Source organism: Lissotriton vulgaris, chromosome 10 (assembly GCF_964263255.1).
Source record: "Lissotriton vulgaris chromosome 10, aLisVul1.2, whole genome shotgun sequence".
Taxonomy (NCBI): Eukaryota; Metazoa; Chordata; class Amphibia; order Caudata; family Salamandridae; genus Lissotriton; species Lissotriton vulgaris.
The window spans coordinates 263,277,274-263,286,757 of record NC_141698.1 but is presented as its reverse complement, the minus strand read 5'-3'; the positions used below and the strand labels follow the sequence as shown (position 1 = coordinate 263,286,757).

At 52.3% G+C, this 9,484-nt stretch overlaps 1 long non-coding RNA gene across 1 annotated transcript in view; it reads right to left on the bottom strand.

The window, feature by feature from the left end:
* Window positions 1–1,291: 1,291 nt before the first annotated feature.
* The window catches only part of LOC147685086 (uncharacterized), a 156,395-nt gene continuing 148,202 nt past the window's right edge, over window positions 1,292–9,484 (bottom strand). The window contains exon 2 of the long non-coding RNA XR_015300676.1: window positions 1,292–1,623. This is a non-coding gene — a long non-coding RNA (uncharacterized LOC147685086). The remainder of the gene's footprint in view (window positions 1,624–9,484) is intronic.

The following is a 9,484-nucleotide window of genomic DNA, read 5'->3' as shown; positions in this document are numbered from 1 at the left end:
ACAGCAAGGTAGAACCCCAGGGGATACCTTAGAGTATATAAACATCACATATTGCTGAGATAGCAGAGGAGATCACGACTTCCATTCCGACACACTGACGAAAGACGCTGAGGTTCCTGCATGCAGATACTCCAGCTCGCAGTGGTCTGACATCCCTGGCGGGGTGTTCAGCTTGAAACCAGAACGCGGTCCCACAGTCTCACATCAGGTAATGGGGTTGGCTTTATCCAAAAGGGATTCTTGGCTTTACACCTACTCACATGCTAGGTACACTTAGGTATATATAGTTAGGTTGCATCGTAGGAGTACGCACTTTACTGCCATATATTTTATATACTTGCCTGTATTTATGATTTTAGCAAAATGGTAGAAACCTAACATCTGTTTACTTTCTTAGTGATGCTACTCATTTATCTATGCTACTGCCTACTGGTGATTTCAGTGCACTTATTTTACGCTAGAATAACGACTGTTCAATAAATACTTATTGAAAACGTCCCAATCATTTATTCTGTATATCTCTCTGAGAACAAGTGAGCATGAGTGATGAGCAAAAAGTAAGTTACTGTTTCCACGGTCCTGAGGGATCAGATGGGACTGGTCATTTCACAAAAGGGAATACATCAAGTGCAGTACTGAATGTTTCCTAATGTAAAATTACAAGACTCTGATTTTCTCTGCCTCTCAAATAATACCCCCAGGTGGCCCGCGGTGCCAGCAAGAACATACGTATTCACATACATTTGAGACAGTGCACCCAAAGGTAGGACTGGTAGCTCTGAACTTTATTTTAAAGGGTGGGGGGATGTCTTGCTAGGTCAGGATCAACAGCTAGGGGAGAGATGAATATTCCGGGCTTCAGTAGCAATCTGGTTTCATTTTCATTTTCCCTTTGCCAGTGTGATGTTTAAGCCAAGAGGTGAGTTGATGTGGCATACTCAGGAGGAGATGGTCTTCAGTTACTGCAAGAGTTTGGGGCACTGGTTTCCATTAACAACTCTATGACTCTGTTCATGATCACCAGTAAAGCTAATCTCACTTTTTCTACATTCATCACAATACTGGATATTCCTAATTGTTGATAATGTTTGCATATATCATTCGATAAATGCATATGTTCTACAGTCATGCATCAGCATCACCAAATACGGCAGTAAGGAAAATAGAGAAATATTTTTCGTGCAGAGCGAAATGACATCCATTCGGAAAGGGACAAAAAAAAAAGATCGTTAGCAAGATGTTCAGAAGCACACAATTAATTTAAAATGAATTGTAATTAAAACATGTACAGTTACGTTCATTGTTCTTTTTATTTTCACAGATTTCTTTTTTATTATTAACATTGTCTTTTTTTAATTTGTTTTTTTTGGGGGAAAATGGCACCTTCATATAATCCACCACTGTTCGCAATGCAAGTACAACCTAATTGTAAAATAATCATTGTTGCCTTCTTTCTATGATATTCTTTCCTTTCGCACGGGTGACAGCTCGGCGGGGTCACCAGCAGAGCAAAATCAAAATTGACAAGTTGGGACAGAATGGGCTGTGCTGAAGTCTCTTCTGTTTAGCCCAATGTTCTTCCCTCTTCATTCATCCCCTTTTCGCCGGGCTGGGTCTTGTGTCCTGTAAATGGAGAAAGAAAAGTGATATACATCTGTTATGCTGTCATTCCTGGGGTACATGCTGATGGGATGGGAAAGGGAAAACGGAAAAGGGACAGGATGTGTTGGGTTGGAAGGAGACATGATAGGACGAAAAAAGTGAGCATGCATTAGGAGCAAAAAAAGACAAATATATATGTGGGAATCTAGCATAATGCTTTCTCTTTTAGAAATAAAAGCACATTTTGAAAATCTCCAACCATCCCATTAAAATAAACATGTCGATTTTTGTATATTTTCTAGTTTGAGAATTTTAAAAAAGAAATCATAATCTATGTATTAGTTTGATGCATATTTGTTTATTTATGTGTGTTGTTTTGAAGTTCAAATAATAACTATTGCTTAGGCTGAGGTCTCTACCGTCCAGTAATGGTTCCGTAGATATCCACAGAAGTCAAAAGGTTAAGAGCAGGGGGCGTGGCCAAGATGGCAACGGAGTGAGACGTCTTTTCGAGTCCCTCCGGCGCCAAGCCCAGCTCAGCTTTGTTTCAGCATCGGAAGCGGCCTGCTTCTCGACCATTTGGGACCTGCTGTGACCCCTGGTGTTGAGGGGTCTGGTCCGGAGTCACGAGTGCGAGCCGCGGAGGCCCGAGGGTGGACTTAGCCGCGGCGGCAGACTGCGGCCTTGCAATCCCCGACCTGGAGTAGAGGGAGAGCCGGACTTCCGGTCCGCGGCGGCACGGAGCAGGCATTGACGGAGGCTGGACGGGGAAGACACTCCTGGCCCTTGCTACGCTGCGCAACGCCCCTACGCCCCACCGGTGAGCGGCGACCGGCAAGAGAGCGCTGGCGGGGAGGTTCGGCGGGACCTGGTGAGTGTAGCGGCCTCGCTGCTTCCCCTCCCCCCAGCCCCGCTTCAACAGGCTTGGCGGAGCGGCCCAGCCGAGATCTCCCCACCTGCGCCTGCCTCCGAAGCGAGCCCCGAAGCGGAGTGGTGGGAGCCGGCAGACCGCTCTGGACCGGGGGAGGCCCGGAAGAGGGCTCCGGAGGCCTTGCGGATCGCGGCCTCGTAATCCCTGGCCCTAGGAGCTTGGCAGGCTCGGGCTCCGTGCACAGCAGGAGGGGGTAGGAGGAACTGAGGAGGGGCCGCGACGGAGGGGACTTCTGGACTTTGGGCTCGCGCCTAACCCCCGCCGACCTGAGGAGCTGCTCCGGGCAGCGGAGGAGAGTGGCTGTGCACCGTGACCGGAGAGTGGGCGCCGCAGAGGGGGACCAGCACCTAAAAGGGGCCCTAGCAACAGCGCTATCTCTTCCCCACTACGTCCCTGCAGTGACCAGGAGGTTGGGGAGGCCCTGCTGGGGTGCAGCTCCCTGAGACCCGAGCGCCTGGGGGTACCCCTGGAGGGGCCTCGATGCCCCCTGCTTGCGCCACACCTGTGCACCTGCAGTGCTGGTCCGTCGCAGAGGTGACCCTTCCTTGGGGGCTCAGCTGGAGAGCACAGCAGTTCGGTGAAGTGGGAAGCGTGCGCTGCACGCCGACGATTGGCCGCGGCAGGGCCGGACATATGCCTGGCCCGTAAGCCCGGAGGGCTCCATGACCATGGGACGCTAGCAGTGGAATTGGCTACGCAACCCCCGGAGGCAGAGTACCAGCGGCGGACACCTGGAATACGGATTGGGGCCTGACCTTTGGAGAGCCCAGGGCCACAGGGGGTTCAGTGCAGACACTGCTTTACCGGCACTGGTGCAGAGGAGACCTTGTGATTACCGGAGAGGGGACTGCTGCCCTACCCGGGGGTGTCGCGATGTCTTCCACGCTGCACAAAGGGAAGCCTGGGAAAGATGGCGCAGCAAAGAATTCTCAACAACCGCCGTCCCCCGGACTCAGCGTATCGCCCAAGAAATCGGACGATGAGGCCCCTGCAACCAAGGCCTTTATGACGGAACTCTTTGCCTCCATTAAGGAGGACATCTCTGAACTCCGCGCTCAACTGGCATCGGACCTCCGTGAAGTGCGGAGAGACGTGGACGGCATCGGAGAGAGGGTGGCCACATTGGAGGGCCACGACTTAAGCATAGCAAACGATGTCCACCAGCTACAGCAAGATATCATTAGGCTCACAGAGCAGAACTTTGACCTCCAGTCCCATACGGAGGATCTGGAGAACCGTTCCCACCGGAACAACATCCGCATTCGGGCGGTGCCATGGGACGGAGAAGCAGGTGACCTGCGGGTTATGTCCAAGCTCTTTTCTTACAGGTTCTGGGCGACGATGATGTTCAGGACATCAGAATGGACAGAGTACATAGGGTCGGTCTCCCTAGAAGCGGTGGGGGGCCGCCCCCGGACATCCTAGTCTGTGCACACGATTTCCAGCTGAAGGAGCGTATTTTACGGAAGGCACAGACCATCCCTTCATTGCAATTCAGAGAGCATCATCCACAGCTGTACCAGGATTTAGCGGCGTTGACCCTCCAGAAGAGGCGGGAGTTCCGCCCGGTGACCACCTTCCTCCGGGAACGCAACATTTCCTACTCGTGGGGTCATCCCTTCCGCATTATCTTTCGATGGGAAAACAGACTTGCGCAGATTCGATCTCTTCAGGTGGCGAAGGATCTGTTGGGTCTGGATGATGTGACTCCCTCACAGGAGGCTGGCAGCTCGCCGCCGCGCAGGCGTTCTTCCTCATGGCAGAGAGTGGGCCCGGTCATGCATCGTGGGCGGCCTGATCGTACGGCTAGCCTACAAGAGAGAGGGAATGCAGTGGCTTCGGTGGCCTCGGCGACTTTGGCATCTTCCCAGCAGAGCTCCGGTGCCGCTTGATCTTTGAGCCGCAAGCTTGTTGGTGCCGGAGGGGCACGTGACACCAGGTACAGTGGGTTTCATTGTACTTTTGGAGAAGACACCCCGTACCGTGGCCTATGGGAACCCACCATGGGTGCCCCATCCCCAGCCCAGGAGGAACTCTACGAACTGTTCTCCGATGGGACTGCTAAGTACACTGTTTTGGTTTTGGTTGGGGTTTTGGGGGGGGGAGGGAGAGACTTGGGGGCCAATTGAGGAGGGGGGCTGTTGGGGACCGGGTTGGGGTTGGGCAGGGAGGTGGTGGCGTCCGGAATGAATGTGTAGTATGCTTGTTTCCCTCTGCAGGTGAGACACTTGGGATTTTGCGTATCAGGCCTCTGGGCGGGACTACTTATTGGATTGGAGTTGTACTCATGTCTGGTCTGCTGGGTTCTGGGGGGTCTGGAATGGGCAATGGGAAGCTGGAAACAGATGGGGTCCGGAGGGATATCTGGCTGCCTTTGGCGGGGTGGGAGAGTGGGCATAGTTTCGGGGCGAGTACACAGAGATGGTTGCTAATAGTTCTCCATGCCGCTTAGTATCGGAACATGGAACGTAAAGGGCCTCAACTCCCCCCAGAAACGCCAGAAACTTTGGAAATATATATCTGACCACCACTTAGATATTGTGGGGCTCCAAGAGACTCACCTGGCACGTAAAGACGTAAAGATGAGCTGCGACTAAGACACAAACATTTCTCACTCATCTATAGGTCATCTGCATCTACCAAACATAGAGGGGTGGCACTTCTATTCCGAGCGTCCCTGCACTTCCAACCTTTGGGGATCAGTTGTGACAAGGAGGGACGTTGGTTGATGGTCAAGGGGGCACTTTACAGCCAGAGTTTGTACGTTTGTGGTGGTGTATGTTCCCAACTCTGGGCAGAATGCTTTTCTTCGTGATTTGTTGGATAGGGCGGGGGACTTTGTGGAGGGGCACATGGTTTTAATGGGGGATTTCAACATGGTTTGGGACAAGGATTTGGATAGCTCCCGAGCCCAGAGAGCGGACGCTGGGGTTTTCTCTACGGAAACGCAGCGTATAATAGGTGAGCTTGGATTGATTGATACTTGGCGATTCCTGCATTCACAAGCGCGAGACTATACCTTCTTTTACCATGTTAATCAAACCTATTCCCGTTTGGATCATATTTTTGTGAGCCAGGCCTTCAGGGGAGATGTCCGTGATTCTGCTGTCTTCCCGCTCTCCGTGTCAGATCATAGCTTGCTGGTTCTCGGGCTCCACTGGTCGGCGGGGGGTGACGGTGTGAGGAAATGGTACTTCCCGCCAGCGCTTGTCCGGGATGATACCTCATGTAAGGAACTGCGTAAAGCTATAGGGGAGTTTTTGGCCCTCAACCCGGTTGCGGACACTTCACTTTTCAATACGTGGGATGCGTGTAAGGCATCTCTGCGGGGCACATGCCTGGGCCTCAATGCTAACCTCAATAGGTTAAGGAGGAAGGAACGGGAAGACCTGGAGGCAGAACTAGCAATCTTAGAACAGGCACATAAAACAAAACCCGTCTAGGTTGACTCTTAGACCTCTGACGGCCGTGCGGGGTAAACTGAAGGCCCACTACAACAACCGTGCAGAGTTTACCCTCCTGCGGCTTAGGCGTGTCTCCTATTCACAGGGGAATAAGGTGGGCAGGCACTTAGCCCGTCAGCTCCGGGACAAGAGGGAGAGAGATTACATTGGTGGAATTCTGGACCCAACTGGTTCGCTACAACATAGGGATGTGGATAAGGCGGGTTTTTTTGGCCGCTTTTAAGAGGCTCTCTATGAGATTGACTCCCTGGATCAGGCAGCGCAGGACCGTTTCCTGGCGGATCTCCCCATCCCACAAGTGTCTAAGGAGTGGAACGAACTCTTGGCCGCCCCCTTCTCTAGATCTGAGGTGTTGGACGCCATTAGAGATCTGAAGCTCCACAAGGTGCCGGGTCCTGACGGCTACACTGCCCTGTTTAACAAGACCTTGGCGGCAGAGTTATGCGATTTTTTGGTGTCCCTTTTCAACGAAATGGCGGTCACTGGGAAAACCACGGGCACCATGGCCGAGGCCGTGATCACCATGATTCCCAAACCGGAGAAAGACCTTTCCAAATGTTCATCGTACCGCCCGATAGCACTTCTCAATGTGGATGCTAAATTGTATTCCACTATCATAGCACGCAGGCTCCAAGATTTGATGCCGGCCATCATTCCCCCGGATCAATCCGGGTTTATTAAAGGCCGTCAGACGCATGACAACTTGAGGAGGGTCATACATCTGATAGAGAAGGCCACCCGGTTCCGTATCCCGGCGGTACTGGTGGGGTTGGACGCAGAAAAAGCCTTTGACCGGGTTGACTGGAGGTTCATGTTCCGCACCTTGGAGGCCTTCGGCTTCTCGCACCAGTTCATCACAATGATCCGGGCGAACTACAGCAGCCCTAGCTCTAGAGTGGTGATTAATGGACATCGATCCGCCAGCTTCTCGCACTCCCGGTGTACAAGGCAGGGTTGCCCACTTTCCCCTCTCCTCTTTGCTTTGAGCATCGAACCTTTGGCCCTTGCGGTGCGCGAATGGGAGCAGATAAAGGGACTCCCCTTTTCGGGTGAACAACACAAAATCTCCCTTTTTGCGGATGACGTGTTGCTGTCGGTAGGGGAGCCGGCCCATTCCTTACCACATATCCAAACTCTGCTGTCCGACTATGAGACAGTGGCCGGATTTAAGGTTAATTTTGATAAGTCGTACATCTTGAACCTGACCCTCACTCCAGCAGAAATGGAGCGACTGCGCCCGCTCACGCCTTTGGCGTGGGCGCCTGACTCCTTATTATATCTGGGAGTTCATCTGACCCCTTCTATAAGCTCCCTATTCACAGCAAATTTCCCACCGCTGTTGGCGGCTGTACGCAGGGAACTAGACCGGTGGAAACCGAAATATATTTCGTGGCTTGGTAGGATCCATACCATCAAGATGGTCCTCCTTCCTAGGTTTCTGTATCTCTTTCAGGCCCTCCCCATCCCCATGGAGCTGGACTTCTTCCGGCGCCTTAAGACTTTACTGCTGAAATACATCTGGCAGGGAGGCCGGGCGCGCTTATCCTTCGCAGCTCTGCGGCGCCCGCGGGAGGAGGGAGGAGTGGGTCTTCCTGACATGCACCTGTACTACAAAGCTGCTCAACTGCGGGTATTAGTGGAATGGTCGCAGCAGCTTTCTGAGAAACACTGGCTGCATCTGGATAGGAGTGTGGCCGGGAGATCGATCTGGGTCCTTGCCTGGAAGCCCAAGGTGGACAGGCCTAAGAACGCCTACATCAGCACGCCCACTAGCACCGTCTTGAAAGTGTGGGATACGGTCACGGGAGATGAACGATGGACAACATTTCCCTCCCCCTTCACTCCCTTACATTTCAATCCGGCCTTTCCGCCAGCGGTGCGGGAGGGTCCCTTCCGACTATGGCGAGAGGGAGGGTGTAGGGCCCTTACGCACTTATTCCACGGAACGGAACCCCTTACATTCCATAACTGCATGAGTGGCTATGGTCTCCCGCCTTCGGAACGCTTCCGTCATGCTCAGCTGATCCACTGGGCGACCTCGACGGGACTGAGAGATACGGCTATCAGACCACTCTCGCTATTTGAGGCCTTTATTCTCCGGTCTTCCACGATGAAAGGGACGATTTCCTTTCTGTATAAACTCTTACTGACTACTGTGGTCTCCCCACGTCCCCACTACATGGACCACTGGGAAACCCTACTGGGCCGAGACATAGCCAGGGACGAATGGAAGGGTCTTTGGCGGGATATTGTAGCTCACAACCACTCGGTGGACCTGCGAGAGGCCCATCTTAAAACCATGCTCGATTGGTACCTTTACCCGTCAAAACTGCATCGCATATTCCCGGCTTCTTCGGACCGGTGTTGGAGGAGCTGGGACTGTTGGGAGACTTCCGCCACATTTGGTGGGACTGCCCGGCCATCCGGCCGTTTTGGGCCGAAATCTTGTCCCATATCAAGGATATATTAGGATACCCAATCCCGGATTCTTTGTCCTATGTCATCCTGGGCCTTCGAGATCCGATGTTGGAACACCAAAAAAAGGTGGATAAACATATTCTATGGCTCTGCCTTGGAGCGGCTAAACTTACGCTAGCCGCAGCCTGGAAGAAATCGTCGGCCCCAGCTCTGTCACTGTGGCACGCGAGACTGTGAAGATTATTGAGCATGGAGAGAATGGCGGACATCTTCTTGGGCAACTTTAAGAACTTTATGTTTCGGTGGGGCCCCTTGGTACGCTTTCTGTCGAGGGGCTTGCCCTCAGCGGTATGCCCGTCTGCCCGTCTGCCCTGCGTGCCCTTCACCTTTTCCAGATTTAACTTGATTGCATGATTGAGGGAATGAGTTTGAAAGTATGTGTAGGCGCCACCACTGGGGCAGGGGGGTAAGGGGGGCTGGGTGGGGGGAAGTTGGGGGGGTTGTTCATTACTTGTTGCGCCACCGCATAGCTAATGGAGGCTTTTGATTGCCCGGGGGCTTTCGCAACATTCCAACTATATGGGAGTGACCACCCCTTTGGGGAGGACTGCCGTTGTGCCAAGAAGCGGCTGACTTTGATTTCCTTGCTACCGACTGGCAAGCACTGTCCTTAAGAGTTGCCAAGACTGATGTCATTGTTATCCTAAGTGTCTCTTTGTAAGCTTCTTACTGGTCCCTTTATTGGGAGATGCTGCGGTTCTGCCGCTTGTTTTCCTTCTATATTTTTCTCTCTTCCTTTCTCACTTTATGTTTGAACTGCAATAAATAAAAACTTTTACAAAAAAAAGGTTAAGAGCAGCTGACCTAAGCAGTGCTTAAACCACCTTCCAAGGATGGCTTGGATTGGAATAGAGATTCTCAAGGGCACACACTTCTTCCATAAAGGCCATCCCAATTGGCCTTAACCTTTTCCTGATTGGTCCCACCTTACCAAAGCCTGAGATATGAACTTGGGTACCACCATGGCCCTCCAGGCTTATAAAAGCATAGGTGAGGACAAGCCCTACTG